The following is a 17,546-nucleotide window of genomic DNA, read 5'->3' as shown; positions in this document are numbered from 1 at the left end:
ACTGGCTGACACTGACGGCGGCGGTGCACAAATGCTGCGCAGCTAGTGCCATTCGACGGCCAACACCGCGGTTCCTGGTGTGTCCGCTGTGCCGTGCGTGTGATCATTGCTTGTACAGCCCTCTCGCAGTGTCCGGAGCAAGTATGGTGGGTCTGACACACCGGTGTCAATGTGTTCTTTTTTCCATATCCAGGAGTGTAGATTAGGAAATGAGACACTTCAAGTAGTAAAGGAGTTTTGCTATTTGGGGAGCAAAATAACTGATGATGGTCGAAGTAGAGAGAATATACAATGTAGATTGGCAGTGGCAAGGAAAGCGTTTCTGAAGAAGAGAAATTTGTTAACATCGAGTATAGATTTAAGCGTCAGGAAGTCATTTCTGAAAGTATTTGTATGGAGTGCAGCCATGTATGGAAGTGAAACATGGACGATAAATAGTTTGGACAAGAAGAGAATAGAAGCTTTCTAAATGTGGTGCTACAGAAGAACGCTGAAGATTAGATGGGTAGACCACATAACTAATGAGGAAGTATTGAATAGGATAGGGGAGAAGATAAGTTTGTGGCACAGCTTGATCAGAAGAAGGGATCGGTTGGTAGGACATGTTCTGAGGCATCAAGGGATCACCAATTTAGTATTGGAGGGCAGCGTGGAGGGTAAAAATCGTAGAGGGAGACCAAGAGATGAATACACTAAGCAGATTCAGAAGGATGTGGGTTGCAGTAGGTACTGGGAGATGAAGTAGCTTGCACAGGATAGAGTAGCATGGAGAGCTGCATCAAACCAGTCTCAGGACTGAAGACCACAACAACAACAACAAGACTGTTGAAGATTAGATGGATAGATTGGCTAATCAATAAAGAGGTGAGCTCAAATGACGAGAAAAATTTATGGCAAGACTTGACTACAAGAAGGCATTAGTTGATATGACACATCTCAAGTTGCGAAGAAATCGTCAGTTTGGAAATGGAGGAAGGTGACTGAGTGGGGCGGGGGCATTAAATTTGTAAAGGATGATCAGTGCTCGAATATAGTAATCACGTGCAAATTGTTGTGGGCTGCAGTGGCTACACAGTGATTCAGAGGGTTGCGCAGGATACACTAGAGTGGAGAACCTCGTCAATCCAGTCTTCAGAATAAAGGGCAGGGACAGATTGCCAGTTATCCAGTACTATCTTGTGCACTGACTCGTTGTTTTCATTCCGTGGCTAACGTTCAAATGAGTCACCCTCATCACTACGGCCACGTTTGAATTCACTGTTAGAGTCACCCAATTCCTGTTGTCGTTGTTGTGGTCTTCATTCCTCAGACCGCTTTGATGCAGCTCTCCGTGCTACCCTATCCTGTGCAAGCTTCTTCATCTCCCAGTACCTACCGCAACCTACATCCTTCTGAATCTGCTTAGTGTATTCATCTCTTGGTCTCCCTCTGCGATTTTTACCCTCCACGCTGCCCTCCAATACTAAACTGGTGATCCCTTGATGCCACAGAACTTGTCCTACCTACCGATCCCTTCTTCTAGTCAAGTTGTGCCACAAACTCCTCTTCTCCCCAATTCTATTCAATACCTACTCATTAGTTATATGATATACCCATCTAATCTTTAGCATTCTTCTGTAGCACCACATTTCGAAAGCTTCTATTCTCTTCTTGTCCAAACTATTTATCGTCCATGTTTCACTACCATACATGGCTACACTCCATACAAATACTTTCTGAAACGACTTCCTGACACTTAAATCTATACTCAACGTTAACAAATTTCTCTTCTTCAGAAACGCGTTCCTTGCCATTGCCAATCTACATTTTATATTCTCTCTACTTCGACCACCATCAGTTCTTTTGCTCCCCAAAAAGCAAAACTCCTTTACTACTTTAAGTGTCTCATTTCTTAATCTAATTCCCTCAGCATCACCTGACTTTATTCGAATACATTCCATTATCCTCGATTTGCTTTTGCTGATGTTCATCTTATATCCTTCTTTCAAGACACTGTCCATTCCGTTCAACTGCTCTTCCAAGTCCTTTGTTGTCTCTGACAGAATTACAATGTCATTACCTCAAAGTTTTTATTTCTTCTCCATGGAATTTAATTCCTACTCCGAGTTTTCCTTTTGTTTCCTTTACTGCTTGATCAATGTACAGATTGAATAACATCGGGGAGAGGCTACAATCCTGTCTCACTCCCTTTCCAACCACTGCTTCCCTTTCATGTCCCTCGACTCTTATAACTGCCATCTGGTTTCTGTACAAATTGTAAATAGCCTTTCGCTCCCTGTATTTTACCCCTGCCACCTTCAGGATTTGAAAGAGAGTATTCCAGTTAACATTGTCAAAAGCTTTCTCTAAATGATGAAACAAGCTCCTTAAACTTGAGCAGCTGATAACGACCCTGTCGCTATTCCTCCAGGCCCGCTATTTTAGATCGCAGTTCCTCCTTACGTTTCCAATAAAACTTTCCGTACAGCCATGATGACTGTTTCAAGTGAGAACATCGACTGTTAAGGGACCCGAGTTACAATTTATTCAAACATTCAATAAACGTTAACACTCGCTAACACTCAGTATTTCCATCTACATGCAAAGGTTTGTTGCCAGTTGCTTCAACACTGAAATCCGATAGCGGCACGGATACGCTCTGATAGCATCAAGACGGCTACCGAACAATGCCGACGAGTGCGCTATCCAAGCTCAGCTCACTCCGTCCTGCCGAGAGCTCAACTGCAACTAACTCGCATCATAATAATAACTGGTCTCCAGCGTATTGCCAAAAGCGAAGATTAATTTGTACTGGCAGCCACGGCTGCAACACGTTCAATGGAGAACTTCTACTCGTAAATATATATCTAAAGTATTAAAACACGGCAAATACACTGCCATGTGAGGACACTTTATCCTCACAAGCTGTAAATGAGTTTTCGTGTCATAAGCTCTTCAGATCAAATAATTTGATGACGGTACGATATTCTCATTTTTCCATTTGTACGTAACTCATACAATAGGACTTCTTTAAAATCGATGCTGAGCGGTTCTAGGCGCTACAGTCTGGAACCGCGCGACCGCTACGGTCGCAGGTTCGAATCCTGCCTGGATGTGTGTGATGTCCTTAGGTTAGTTAGGTTTAAATAGTTCTAAGTTGTAGGGGACTGATGACCACAGCAGTTAAGTCCCATAGTGCTCAGAGCCATTTGAACCATTTTTTAAAATCGATGCAAACAAAAGTTTTCTGGGGATCAAAGTTAATACGCAATATGCAGCACTAACGGAAAAAACAAAACTTGAGGTACAGCAATTTCTCTCTCTGAGATAATATCTAGCCCTTTATTCACCTTAAAACCAGTGAAAAGTTCAGTAGAATTACCATTAGTGTCCCCGCAGTGCAGCGACCAAGAATAAGAGTGCCGATGTTGTGTAATTTAAGTGAACAGGTGCTCGTACAGGACCAATTGTTTTGCGTTGTTGATGACACATTCTATCCTCATCTACATCTACATATACTCCGCTAGCCACCGGCGGTGTGTGGCGGAGGGCACATTTCGCGCCAAAGTCATATTTCCCCCCCCCCCCCCTCCCCCTGTTCCACTCGCGGATCGCGCGAGGGAGAAACGACTGTCCGAACGCCTCAGTACGAGCTCTAATTTCCCTTATCTTTGAATGGCGATCGTTGCGCGATTTGAAAGTTGTTAGTAATAATATATGCTCTACATCCTCGGCGAAGATCGGATTTCAGAATTTAGTGAGCAGCCCCTTCCGTTTAGCATGTCCTCTATCTGCAAGTGTGTCCCACTTCCAACATCTATGACATCTGTAACGCTCTCGCGATAGCTAAAGGTACCAGTCACGAATCTTGCCGCTCTTCTTTGGACCTTCTCAATCTTTTGAATCAGACCCAACTGGTAAGGGTCCCATGCAGACGAACAGTACTCTAAGACTTGACGAACTTATGTATTGTAAGCAATTTCGTTTGTTGAAGGACTGCATCGTTTCAGAATTCTACCAGCAAACCGCAATCTAGAGTTCGCCTTGCCCGTTACTTGTGTAATCTCATCATTCCATTTAAGATCATTTCGAATAGTCACATCCAGATACTTGACGGATGTTACCGCTTCGAAAGACTGGGCATTTATTTTGTACTCGTACATTAATGGGGATTTTCGCCTTGTTGTACGCAGTAGGTTACACTTACTAATATTGAGAGATAACTACCAGTCATTACACCACGCATTTATTTTCTGCAAATCCACATTGATTTGTTCACAACTTTCGTGTGATACTACTTTTCTGAAGACTACAGCATCATCGGCAAACAGTCTAATGCCGCTGTCAATACCATCAACCACATCGTTTGTGTTAATCGTAAAAAGCAGCGGACCTATTACGCTGCCCTGGGGCACACCTGAAGTTACGCTTGTTTCTGTTGAAGTCACCTCATTCAGGACGACATACTGCTCTCCATCTGTTAGAAAACCTATCCAACCGCATATGTCATCGGATAGACCGTAAGCGCGCACTTTTTGGACCAAGCGACAGTGCGCAACTGAGCCGAACGCCTTTCGAAATATGGCATCAACCTGGGAGCCGGTATCTAGAGCCTGTTGTATATCATGCACAAAGAGGGCCATCTGTGTCTCGCATGACCGCTGTTTCCCAAAACCGTGCTGGTTTCGGGAGATGAGCTCCTCAGAGTCTAGAAAGGTCATTATGTCTGAACACAAAATATGTTAAAGGATTCTACAACAAATCTGTGTCAGTGAAATTGGTCGGTAATTATGTGCAACCGATTTTCTCCCCTTTTTATGGATTGCGATGACCTGTGCCTTCGTCCAGTCCCGTGGAACTTTCCACTGCCCCAGTGATCTCTGATAGATGATGGGTAAGAACGGAGCTATATTTGTAGCATAGCCAACATATAATCTTACGGGGATACCGTCTGGACCAGATGCCTTCCCGGCGTCTAAGGAACTGTTTTACGATCCCACACTATGTCAGCCATCCTTGGGTTTGTTCGATAAATGAAAGTCGGAATGGTACTGCAATCCTCTACCGTAAACGAGTTTTTGAAAGCTAGTTTAGAATTTCGGCCTTCTGTTTATCATCATCCACTACATTACCCGTACTGTCAGCAAGAGAAGGTATTGAATTATTTGTAGCGTTTATAGATTTTACCTACGACCAAAATTTTTTGGGGTTATTTTTAGAATCGGCAGATAAAATATTGATTTCAAATTCGTTAAAAAAAACTCTCATTGACTTTTTAACAGCTGCTTTCTGTTTGTCAGCGGATCAGTGACTACGTTTAAAACGAGTGTGCAAAATTCTCTGCTTTCTCAGCAACTTTCTAATATGTTTGTTGTACCAAGGTGGATCCTTTCCCTCCGCTATATTTTTGCTAATCACATACTTCTCTAGCACGTGGTGGACAATACCTTTAAATTCAGACCAAAGATGCTCAATATCTTTGTGTCCCGCGGTGAATGCTTGGAGCTGACTATGAAGATATTCGTTAATGACATCTTTATGTTCTTTCCCAAACAAGAAAACCCTATGCTGTTTCTTTGGTTTTCTTTCCCTATTCGTCTGGATGGCGACTTCTGACTTTCCTCTTTCGTATAACTCGCCATCTGTTCTCCACAAGGCACTCGCCGAGGTTAATGAAGTGGTGTAATGTCTCAGACGTCAGACTCACATTCGTGAGAAATGGGATTCAAATGCCAGCCCAACCATTCCCACTCCTGTTTAGTCGCTTAAGGCGAATCCCGTTATGGCTCCACTGAAAAGGCCTAGACTGATTTCGTTCCTAAATCATGCTATTACAACTTGTATTCCATGCGTAATTACCTCGTCGATGAAGGGACGTCAGAGCGCCATATTTCCTACATTTGTACCTTTTTTCCCTTTTTTAAATTACGATTGCTGAGCGGAAGGAACTCCTGTCGATGTGCTTCAAAGTAAGTCACAGTTTCTCTTATATTACGGTCATCATCATGACGCAAGATGTGTTTAAGAAGATATCCTATTATTCTTGAAGTTTCTGGAAACGTGACTGCCAGCAGAAGGCACTCTACCACCGGGTAACCACACCTGTAGGCAACAACAGATCTTCTATGTTTCCTGAGACCCTAATAGAACAATAAAACCAAAGCTGATTGGGGGCAGCGAGAAAACCGAAGACCCTCTGCTATGAAACGTAGCGAAAACGATCGAAAGAAACGACTTTCCCCCAGTTATACTCTCCCACAGCTATAAGTAAGCAGACCTGCGTTCAGTCCGCAGCTCGTGGTCGTGCGGTAGCGTTCTCGCTTCCCACGCCCGGGTTCTCGGTTTCGATTCCCGGCGGGGTCAGGGATTTTCTCTGCCTCGTGATGACTGGGTGTTGTGCGATGTCCTTAGGTTAGTTAGGTTAAAGTAGTTCTAAGTTCTAGGGGACTGATGACCATAGATGTTAAGTCCCATAGTGCTCAGAGCCATTTCAGACCTGCGTTCTCTCCAGTAGCGCTTACAGAAACACTGATAATGGAAAGCGCAACACTTCGAATATCGTGTATATTATCACATTGTTGAAACTGTTCGAGTCTGTTGCTATTATTGCTCTTAAATCAATTGCTTGACACTTGTACTTAAATATACTGTAAGTTGTGTACTGTATTAATCGTTGGTGTAAATAAATTATTATTATGTCAAAACATTTAAAATAATTTATTGTTTCTGTAGTGATTTGAAAGTGGTGGTGACGGCAAGCAAGTTATATTTGTCGGGGGAAGGAGGGGGGGGGGCGCAAAAATAGACAATAACAATCTGTCCACTCCCCCCCCCCTCCCCCCTCGAATCGAATCCTGGATATCTCTCTTTCTTGCGATGTGCATGGTTTACATGCGTACAGAGGTTCGCTCTAGATACAGTTTTTAATGGGTCTTTCCTGGGTCTCGAAGTTTATACGTGGGGCATTCAATGAGTAATGCAACACTTTTTTCTGTTTTATTCAGGATTCCAACCCACCATATTATTCCTCACTCTTTTGATTACAAGACCCTACCGGTCGACGTGGGAGTTGAAGTTTGGCTGCATCAGTAAGCTCCCCACCTACGTACTGCTTCCCAAGGGTTGCCTTCATTGAGCTAAACAAATGGGTCGGAAGGTACGAGATCCGGGCTGTCCGGTGGATGACGAAGAATAGTCCAATGAAGTTTTGTGATAAGTTTCTTTAATGTTTCTATGGTCACAACAGATTACCGGTTTCGGTCTTTAATGACCATCATCAGATCTGTTTCATAAAAACAAAGTCCTAATGTGCTTGCAGCCATAGTGGCATCGTCAAATGTTAAATGCGGAATCAGTACCAGCATCGTCAAATAGATATTTGTGAGTTGGTTTCGTGTGCGCCGACTTCGGTGGGGCCTTACGCTGTCGTAAATTTTTTGTGTCGACGAACCCGCTGAAGTCGTTTTTTCAATTTTCTGAGGGTTACAAAATACACCTCAGAGTTGATCGTTGCACCGTGAGGGAGGACGTCAAACAGAAAAACCCTTTCAGAGTCGCAGAAGACCGTCATCATGACTTTACCGGTTGAGGGGGCGGCTTTGAACTTTTTCTTCGCAGGACAGGAGGTGTGGCGCCACTCCCTGGATTGCCGCCTTTTATCCAATTCGAAGTACTGAATCCATGTTTCATCGACTGCGACGAGATCCGACAAAAAAGTGTCACGATCAGAGTCGTAACGATATAAAAGGAATTGGAAAACTTATTGAACGCCCCTCGTATTTTTCAATATTATAAGCGTTTCTTTTTTTCTTCATTTCCAAGGAAAGCATTCTGCCTTGTGCAATTCTCACTATGTCTTCATTGCCTCTTCCTTATTCCCGAGACAGAAATATTGCACGACTGTTCAAGAGTTTCTTGTCCTAGTTTAACATTTAGGCGTACAGACTATCAAGCTACTGAGCCCATGCGAGCTACAGGTATTTGGAACGAGTCGGTACACAGTTTAAAGAATACTGATTAGAATATTTATAAACGAAATAATTACTAAAACCCTAAAAACCTGTAAGAGAATGCACATTACCGTCGGAATCTGGCTATGAGTGAGCCCAGATCCACCACCCGTACTATCATTTACGGGATTCACGAACTACACCTTCGCAATCCTAATGAGGTGTATGCTGTATCTTCTATAGTCCGACCTATAGATACTCTCAATTGGCACCTCCGAAATGTCTGCCTTGTCAGCAGTCACCGGCTCCTGCTCAAGTCACATATTAATACGCCTAACAGCAGTGTCAACTTGGGGTTGGTCGTAACGCCGGCGCAACCGTACAAATTGAACACAAGTGGGCCGCGTGGGAGCGGCAATACTGGCCAGGTCACTGCTTGTCTCATGAGCCCAGTCCCAAACAAGCCTATTCCCAGTCCCCTTACTACCACAACTTGATCCTCTGTAGCAATATCTTTACACGAGGCTACTTCGTCTTCTGTTGCTTTACTGAACCAAGCACTGGGTCCAAAAAATGTTGCTGTCTTAATACGGTACCTTTCAAACTGCACGCAATGAAATTTTCAAGCAGGTATCATTTAATTATGTTGAATGAATATTTGCCATTGTACGTTTTGTAATTTTTTTAAAATATATGAGCGTTTTAGATTTTTGTGTAACCGTCATGTGTTAATGTTTCCTGTGAAGGCAGTGCTCAGCAAGGCCGTTGGAGCTATTGGTTGAAGTCTGTGCCGTTCGTTGCGTGCCAACGCATCTTTCAGTTGAAAATATCCGTAAGCTTGAAAGGTCTCTGTTGGATTCCTTTCATGTTAATTTCTTAAGTATGTTGTCATTTACGGCACAAATTCCTCTTCTAAATTTACTGTGGTGTTTCTATCTGGGACGAGACTGAGCAGTGGAACGTGTTAGTTTTACACATAAACAAGAACGATCTGTCACACTACTACACTTTAAAACACAGTTTATATGTAATTCATGTCACACAGTCTCATAAGGAACCTACATCCGCTTTCTTCTATATACTGTATATGATAAGATACTGTCATCCCCCTTCCCTTCTGTGTGATAGGATGAATGAGCAAATGTATTTCTAGTTGCATGTATGATGGTAGCAGACAAGCCTGTCTGCTAGAGAACAGTAGGACCAACGTCGGAACAGGTAGCTACGCTTTCTAAAAGCAGAGAGGTTTCTATTCTTAGTATGGTCCTGTCCGTCTCTTGTCATGTTGGTATAGGAAGCTGCCTCTCTGGTCACTTCCGTTTGTATCTGTGAGGCACCCTCGGGAAGGGACCATGTCAGTCTGTCCGCGGCGAGCGTCTGAAGTGGTAAGATCTCTGGCTAAGTGCGTGTCTGCTAAGTCCGTAGGACAATGGATTTCTTAAGTCCACTCTAACTGAAAATTTAATCACCTTTATTTCAGGTTTGGATGTAAAATATCTAATGTTATCTTAAATTGGAACGCAGTGTATTTCGAGTGTGAAGTTCAGAATATCTTCCGGTAGTTACTTTGTCACTACTTTGTGAGTAAATTGGAACCACGTGTTGATCAGTAACTGTTACTAAGATCATCAATCTTAAATGCTAATGTGCGTGAGATAATAACGTCTCGTCTTGACAATATTTTTCAATATAGCAACTTTTCTTTATGTTCAATCCACGTGGGGTGTCCTTTGTGAGACCAGTACCACGTGCTTCTACAATTGTTTGACCCATCAGGTTAATAGTAAGACGATAGTAATCAGTTTGAGGTTTTTCTTTTGTAAATTGCTTTTCGATCTAATTTATTTTAATTATCAAAATTATTGTGGAGTTACACTCTTTGTGTAAACCAAGTTGACCATGTGAAGCATGTGGTGTAAGCATCAAAGTAGCCCTCAGGTATTCTTTTCGGGAAGATTTCACAGAGAGTTAGTATGAATTTAGTATACCAGTGTATGGTAATTTCATGACGGACAGGACTGTGCTACGAACGTCAGTTCTTTGGGTGAAAATTGAATTGGTTTGTTGTGGTTAATTTCCTCTTGGATATGTTTCAACGTTCTTCGTGTGTTATTTTATGAATGCAGTGTTGTATGTAGTCTCCCAATCTTGGCTCCATATTTGATGTGTTCCGTAAGATTACAAACTCACATTTTCACAATCCTAAATAAGGCACCAGTTTAGTTAAGAATCAAGTTTAATATGCTCAAATTTCAATGATCAATGTCAAAATAAATTACCAGATATAAACTGATTTATTTCTTTTTATTTAAATTCTCTTTTATATATATATATATATATATATATATATATATATATATATATATATATATGTATCACCAGTTGTCGTATGAAGATTAAAAGATTGTAATTAATGTTAGTCTGGTTGGGAATTTGGTAAGCTAGACTGGATACCTGGTGAAACAGTTGCTCAGTAATGCAAGGTTAACTTCCCCAGACAGCTCACAGCTTTTAACCCGCTTTTATTGTCTATCAGCATCGCTTTCATAACAAATTAATGCAACAACATTACAAGCTATCCAAATTGTTGTGGACAAATTAATTTTGGGTATTGGGCCACGACAACTTTTTTTTGTGAGTCATCAGCCTTCTGAGTCGTTGGATGAGGCACGCCAAGAATTCCTCTCCTGCACCAACCTCTTCATCTCAAAGTAGCACTTACAGCCTTCGTCCTCAATTATTTGGTGGATGCGTTCCAATCTCTGTTTTCCTCTACAGTTTTTACCCTCTACAGCTCCCTCTCGTTCTATGGAAGCTATTCCCAAATGTCTTAACAGATGTCCTGTCCGTCCCCGGTAGCTGAGTGGTAAGCGTTACAGAATGTCAATTTCTGAGGGCGCGGGTTCGATTCCCGGCTGGGTCGGATATTCTCTCCGCTCAGGGACTGGGTGTTGTATTGTCCTAATCATCATCATTTCATCCCCATCGACGCGCAAGTCGACGAAGTGGCGTCAAACCGCAAGACTTGCACCCGGCGAACGGTCTACCCGACGGGAGGCCCTAGTTACACGACATACACACAACACATGTCCTATCATCCTGTCCCTTCTTTTTGTCAGTGTTTTCCATACATTCTTTGCCTCTCCGACTCTCCACAGAACCTCCTCATTCCTTACCTTACAAGTCCACCTACTTTTCAACATTGGTCTGTAGCACCATATCTCAGATGTTTCGATACTCTTCTGTTACGGTTTTCCGACAATACATGTTTTATTACCATACAATGATGTGCTCCATAACTACTAAAGCAACTAACTGCCAACGTTTCGACCTACTTGTTGAGGTCCTCTTCAGGACGGTTCACTACTGCCGACTGGGGAATGTTTTTCTTCACATACTGTCATTTTCTGTTATCTGGCTGCTACTGATGTCACATGGCTGAGATGTTATTAGACAGTTTCAAGAGGTTGTTATGGACTGGTGGCTGTACGGTACACCATTGCCTCTGCTACACTGGTGGCTGATTAGAAGGCAGCACTAGTAGGTGATTTGTAGACGGTAGCGTATCGGCTGTCTGTTGCTTGTGCCACTTGGTAAGTGATGGTAGACAAACTCTCGTTGGTGATTGGAAAGCAATAGTAAATCGGCAGCTTGTATCCAGGGGGTGGTGATTTATTGCAGCGAGGAATTAAGGCCGCTTAGCAGTTCTCTCGAGGTCGCTATTAATACTGTTAAACCCGGGTCAAGTGGTGCTGCTGGCTGGTGAGTACAGGCGGTCCACCGGTCTTTAATCCCTGGCAGTCAGGCCACAGGTAAATTGTCCAAAGACATCTCAGACATGTGAGGTCGATAGCCATCAGATAACAGAAAAAGACAGAATGTAAAGGAAGATATTCCCCAGTATACGGCAGTGACTTGATGTGAAGATGATAGCAACAAGTCATTCGAAACGTCGGGAATTCAGTTGTTTTAGTAGTTTACAGTGACGCTGCCCAGTAACCAAGATTATTTTATGCAAAATGACACCGACCCTGGAAGCCTACGAACATATATTCGAATAGTTATTTGTTGGTAATTTACTGTTGAATACATACGAGTATATGTACACTACTGGCCATTAAAATTGCTACACCAAGAAGATAAATATATTTTACTAGAACTCACATGTGATTACATATTCACGCAATTTGGGTGCATAGATAATGAGAAATCAGTGCCCAGAACAACCACCTCTGGCCATAATGAAGGCCTTGATACGCCTGGGAATTGAGTCAAACAGAGCTCAGATGGCGTGTACAGGTACAGCTGCCTATGCAGCTTCAACACGATACTACAGTTCATCGAGAGTAGTGACTGGCATATTGTGACGAGCCAGTTGCTCGGCCACCATTGACCAGACGTTTCCAATTGGTGAGAGTTCTGGAGAATGTGCTGGCCAGGACAGCAGTCGAACATTTTCTGTATCCAGAAAGGCCCGTACAGGGCCTGCAACATGCGGTCGTGCATTATCCTGATGAAATGTAGGGTTTCGCAGGGATCGAATGAAGGATAGAGCCACCGGACGTAACATATCTGAAATGTAACGTCCACTGTTCAGAGTGCCATCAATGGGAACAAGAGGTGACCGAGACGTGTAACCAATGGAACCCCATACCATCACGCCGGGTGATATGCCATTATGGCGGCGACGAATACACGCTTCCAATGTGCGTTCACCGCTATGTCGCCAAATACGGATGCGACCATCATGATGCTGTAAACAAAACCTGTATTGATCCGAAAAAATAACGTTTTGCCATTCGTGCACCCAGGTTCGTCGTTGAGTACACAATCGCAGGCGCTTCTGTCTGTGATGCAGCGTCAAGCGTAACCGCAGCCATGGTCTCCGAGCTGATAGTCCATCTTGCTGCAAACGTCGTTGAACTGTTTGTATAGATGGTTGTTGTCTTGCAAACTTCCCTATCTGTTGACTCAGGGATCGAGACGCGGCTGCACGATCCGTTACAGCCATGCGGATAAGATGCCTGTCATCTCGACTGCTAGTGATACGAGGCCGTTGGGATCCAGCACGGCGTTCCGTATTACCCCCCTGAACCCACTGATTCGATATTCTGCTAACAGTCATTGTCTCTCGACCAACGCGAGCAGCAATGTCGAGATACGATAAACCGTAATCGCGATATGCTACAACCCGACCTTTATCAAAGTCTGAAACATGATGGTACGCATTTCTCCTGCTCACACGAGGCTTCACAACAACGTTTCACCAGGCAACGCCGGTCAACTGCTGTTTGTGTATGAGAAATAGGTTGGAAACCTTCCTCATGTCAGCACGTCGTAGGTGTCGCCACCGGGGCCAACATTGTGTGAATGCTGTGAAAAGCTAATCGTTTGCATATCACAGCGTCTTCTTCCTGTCGGTTAAATTTCGCATCTGTAGCACGTTATCTTCGTGGTGTGACAATTTTAATGGCCAATAGTGTAATTTTTTTGTGTTTCCACGGTCGTTGCACGACAGAATTGAGCGGGCTTAAATTTTTGTTCACTAGTAGTACAAGCACTGTTCAATCACTTACAGATCAGACGTTCAGGTACTTGCTCGTGGTTGCTGGCTACCAGAATACCCTTAAATGTGCCATCGTGTGTCCTGTGGACGTCCTCACCCACAGTGCGTCCAATGGAAGACATTCATTGCTTATTCTTCCAGCGAAGGCAGGACTTGTCGCCAGACACGAGTTTCTGTCCGCATCGTTGTGTAACCGGCGCCCTCTGCTCGTTCCAAGAATTTGTAAGCCGACTTTACAGGCGCCCCGTACAGTAGGAGGCTCTCTTTTGTAGGCAGGGAGTGCTCCGCCGCGGCCGGACCTGTCGAGGTGCGTACGTGAGGGGGCGGAGAGTCGCCGGTGTGTTCTGTGCAAACAGCAGCAGCCGCGGCTACCGCCGGCCACGCCACGCTCCGGCAGCTGTTTGGACATCTAAGAGGCAGCGCACGGGCAAACACTTTTTTTGTTACTGCGAGCCGCCTCTGTCCACCCTCCTTTCGTTTTCCCTTCCACATTTACAGACTCACTGCCGCGTCCACCCACCGCCACCACATATTAGTCTTAATTATTACTGCCTGAATTTCTCGGAGAGAGGCCCGTAGGCTCTAATTAACAGAACCAAGTAACGCCCCGAAGAGTGAGTTTATGTTTCTCTGACACAGCTACTGGTGGAGCAGCGGATTCCTTCAGCAGTTAGGAAGAACGGTCAATGCTCATGATTTTACACGACGTAAGTGGCATGTACCGGGCGATGAAAAAGTCAGTATAAATTTGAAAACTGAATAAATCACGGAATTATGTAGATAGAGAGATACAAGTTGACACACATGCTTGGAATCTCATGGGGTTTTATTAGAACCAAAAAATACAAAAGTTCAAAAATGTCCCACAGATGGCGCTTCATCTTATCAGAATAGCAATAAGTAGCATAACAAAGTAAGACAAACCAAAGATGATGTTCTTTACAGGAAATGCTCAATATGTCCACCATCATTCCTCAACAATAGCTGTAGTCGAGGAATAACGTTGTGAACAGCACTGTAAAGCATGTCCGGAGTTATGGTGAGGCATTGGCGTCGGATGTTGTCTTTCAGCATCCCTAGAGATGTCGGTCGATCACGATACACTTGCGACTTCAGGTAACTCCAAAGCCAATAATCGCACGGACTGAGGTCTAGTGACCTGGGAGGCCAGCATAACGAAAATGGCGGCTGAGCACACTATCATCACCAAACGACGCGCGCAAGAGATCTTTCACGCGTCTAACAATATGGGATGGAGCGCCATCCTCCATAAACATCATACGTTCCAGCAGGTGTTTATCAGCCAGGCTGGGGATGATGCGATTCTGTAACATACCGGCGTACCTCTCACCCGTCACGGTAGCAGTTACAAAACCAGAATCACGCATTTCCTCGAAGAAAAAAGGTCCGGTAACGGTGGATGTGGTAAATCCAACCCATACCGTGACTTTCTCGTCGTGCAATGGAGTTTCCACGACAGTTCTAAGATTTTCGGTAGCCCAAATTCTGCAGTTGTGGGCGTTGACAGACCCTCGGAGAGTAAAATGAGCTTCGTCGGTCCACAACACGTTACTCAACCAATCGTCATCTTCCTCCATCTATTGAAACGCCCACACCGCAAATGCCCTCCGCGTCACTAAATCGCTAGGTAAGAGTTCATGATGCCGAAGGATTTTGTACGGATAGCATCGAAGGGTACGCCTAAGTGCTAACCAAACAGTAGTGTGTGGAATGCCGGTGCGACGTGCGACTGCACGAGCGCTGACTTCCCCGTGCATAGACCAAACCGCTACAGTCTCCATTTCTTCCTGAACTGTCTCAGCAGCATTACGCCTTGTGCGCGGTCGGCCACTACGGGGTCTATCGTCTAAACAACCCGTGGCTTCGAACTTCGGAATCATTCTCGCCACAGCTGCATTTGTCAACGGACCTTTACCCGTTCGAATCCCCTTCCTATGGCGATAGGATCGTAACGCTGAACTAGCGCATTCCCCATACTGATAATACAGCTTCACTAAAAGCGCCTTTTCAGGTAACGTCAACATGCTGCGACTGCTGGCGCATCTGATTATCTCTCTCATTACATCTCCTTTTATACACGATTGTCATGTGCAGTCACTGACGTTCTGCTGTCCAGCGCCGTCTGTCGGACGTTTTAAGAGCTTTGTTTTTTTTCTTTTTGTTTTTTTTTTGTTCTAATAAAACCCCATGTCATTTCAAGCTTGTGTGTCAATTTTTACCTCTCTATCCACATTATTCAATGTTTTATTAAGTTTTCTAATTTAAACTGACTTTTTGATCACACGGTATATGGTAGCGTACGGTTCCCGACCCCCGCATCCGATATGAAAAGAAATTTTGTCAACAGATTTTGTCCAGAAAGTGGAGGAGTTTGTAATCACTAGATTTATATCCTGTCCAGCAGGTTTGATTTGAAAACTGCTCCAACATGTTTTCGCAGTTCAGTAATTGCCCCATAGTATTACAAGAAATTTTAAGCCAACTAAATTCCATCCATGTACAAATCCAGTTCACAATGGAAGGTGAAAAAGAGGGATGCCTTTCATTTTTTAATATTCTGTTTCGGGGCAAAGACGAAGCACCTTCAGACACACAGTGTATCGGAAACCGACGCATGCAGACGCATATTTACGTCCAAGTAGCTGCCAGCATTCTTCACAGACGACGAGTGTTCTCAGAACGGTAGCTCACAGAGTACACATCCTTGCTGAAGAGAGCAGTCTGAAGGTCGAACTCCTACACTTAAAGAGAGTTTTTGAAGCCAACGAGTATTCTCTACAGCAGTTACGCAATGTGCTACAAATGAAACCAAAGGTGGCCATACGCAGTGCAGAAAACACAGAAAGGTTTAAATCCGTGGCTTTCCTCAGTAGGCATGAAGAAAAAACGACTTTTCGTCCTCCACAGCACTCTTGGGTTCCATCAAAGATGATTTGATGTTCCGGAAGGTTAGGGTTCACAGGATTCCTTGCAAATGTGGCCTTTCATACATCGGACAGAGAATTTGTACAGTCCATGACAGATGTATGGAACTCCGTGGGTACATCCTCTTCTTAAAGCGAAATAAATGGGCTGTGGCAGAACACTGTACTGATACTCGTCACTCTATGCTGTACAAAAACGTCGAAATTTTAGTGTTATATCGTCTTTCTGGAACTCAGTGGTGAAAGAGGCAACTGAAATTCGGTTGGCAACTATTTTAGTTAATAGAGATAGCGGCTTCGGCTAGGACAAGTTATGAAATCCAGCGTTTCTGTAATATCCTTACAAAGACATCGGAACAGTACATCTCAGAGTGATACATCGTCTCCCTAGCGTGGATAGACTGCGCAGCTACAGATGCAGTCTATGCACATTGTAGTTGTTTGCTACCGAAAACGTCTCCGCCGCCTGTCTGTGTGTCACCGCATGCACAGTGTCGCGATCGAAGAGTTTAAAAGGACAGAGCGAGTGCTGGAGCTTCAGTCTTTCGACTGATGATGGCTGAACGATATACAGCAGAAATATTAGAAAAAGATGAATGATTTCTGCGACTGCACACCTGAAATTTAATGAATCGTACGGAGCCAGTGTGTTGGACACTTATGATAGAGATCTAGTTGTCGGGTGGGGCAGTTAAGAGCGGCAGCACCCTCGATGGTATTGGACAGAAACATACGTGGTATGCGTCAAGTCTCAGTTTTACATTGTCTGCAGCGACGCAAATCCCTGTAACAAGACAACCTGGTACTGAATCCGCAAAACTTGGACTACGGAGCAATGGAAGGAAGTCATTTAGTCGGATGAGTGTTGTTTCACACTGTTTTCAATTTTTGACTGAGTTTACGTCCCAAGTGTGAAACATGGCAGCGGTTCGGTAATGATCAGGGCTGTCTGCTGTAGCCGATCGGTTCTAGGCGCTTCAGTCCGGAACCGCGCTGCTGCTACGGTCGCAGGTTCGAATCCTGCCTCGGGCATGGATGTGTTATAACGGCTCTTCTTCTTGATGATTTGGTTTGAGTTGTACTTGGCCTCGGCTAAAACTCGGCGAC

Source organism: Schistocerca piceifrons, chromosome 4, assembly GCF_021461385.2.
Source record: "Schistocerca piceifrons isolate TAMUIC-IGC-003096 chromosome 4, iqSchPice1.1, whole genome shotgun sequence".
NCBI lineage: Eukaryota > Metazoa > Arthropoda > Insecta > Orthoptera > Acrididae > Schistocerca > Schistocerca piceifrons.
Note: the sequence above shows the minus strand (reverse complement) of the source record.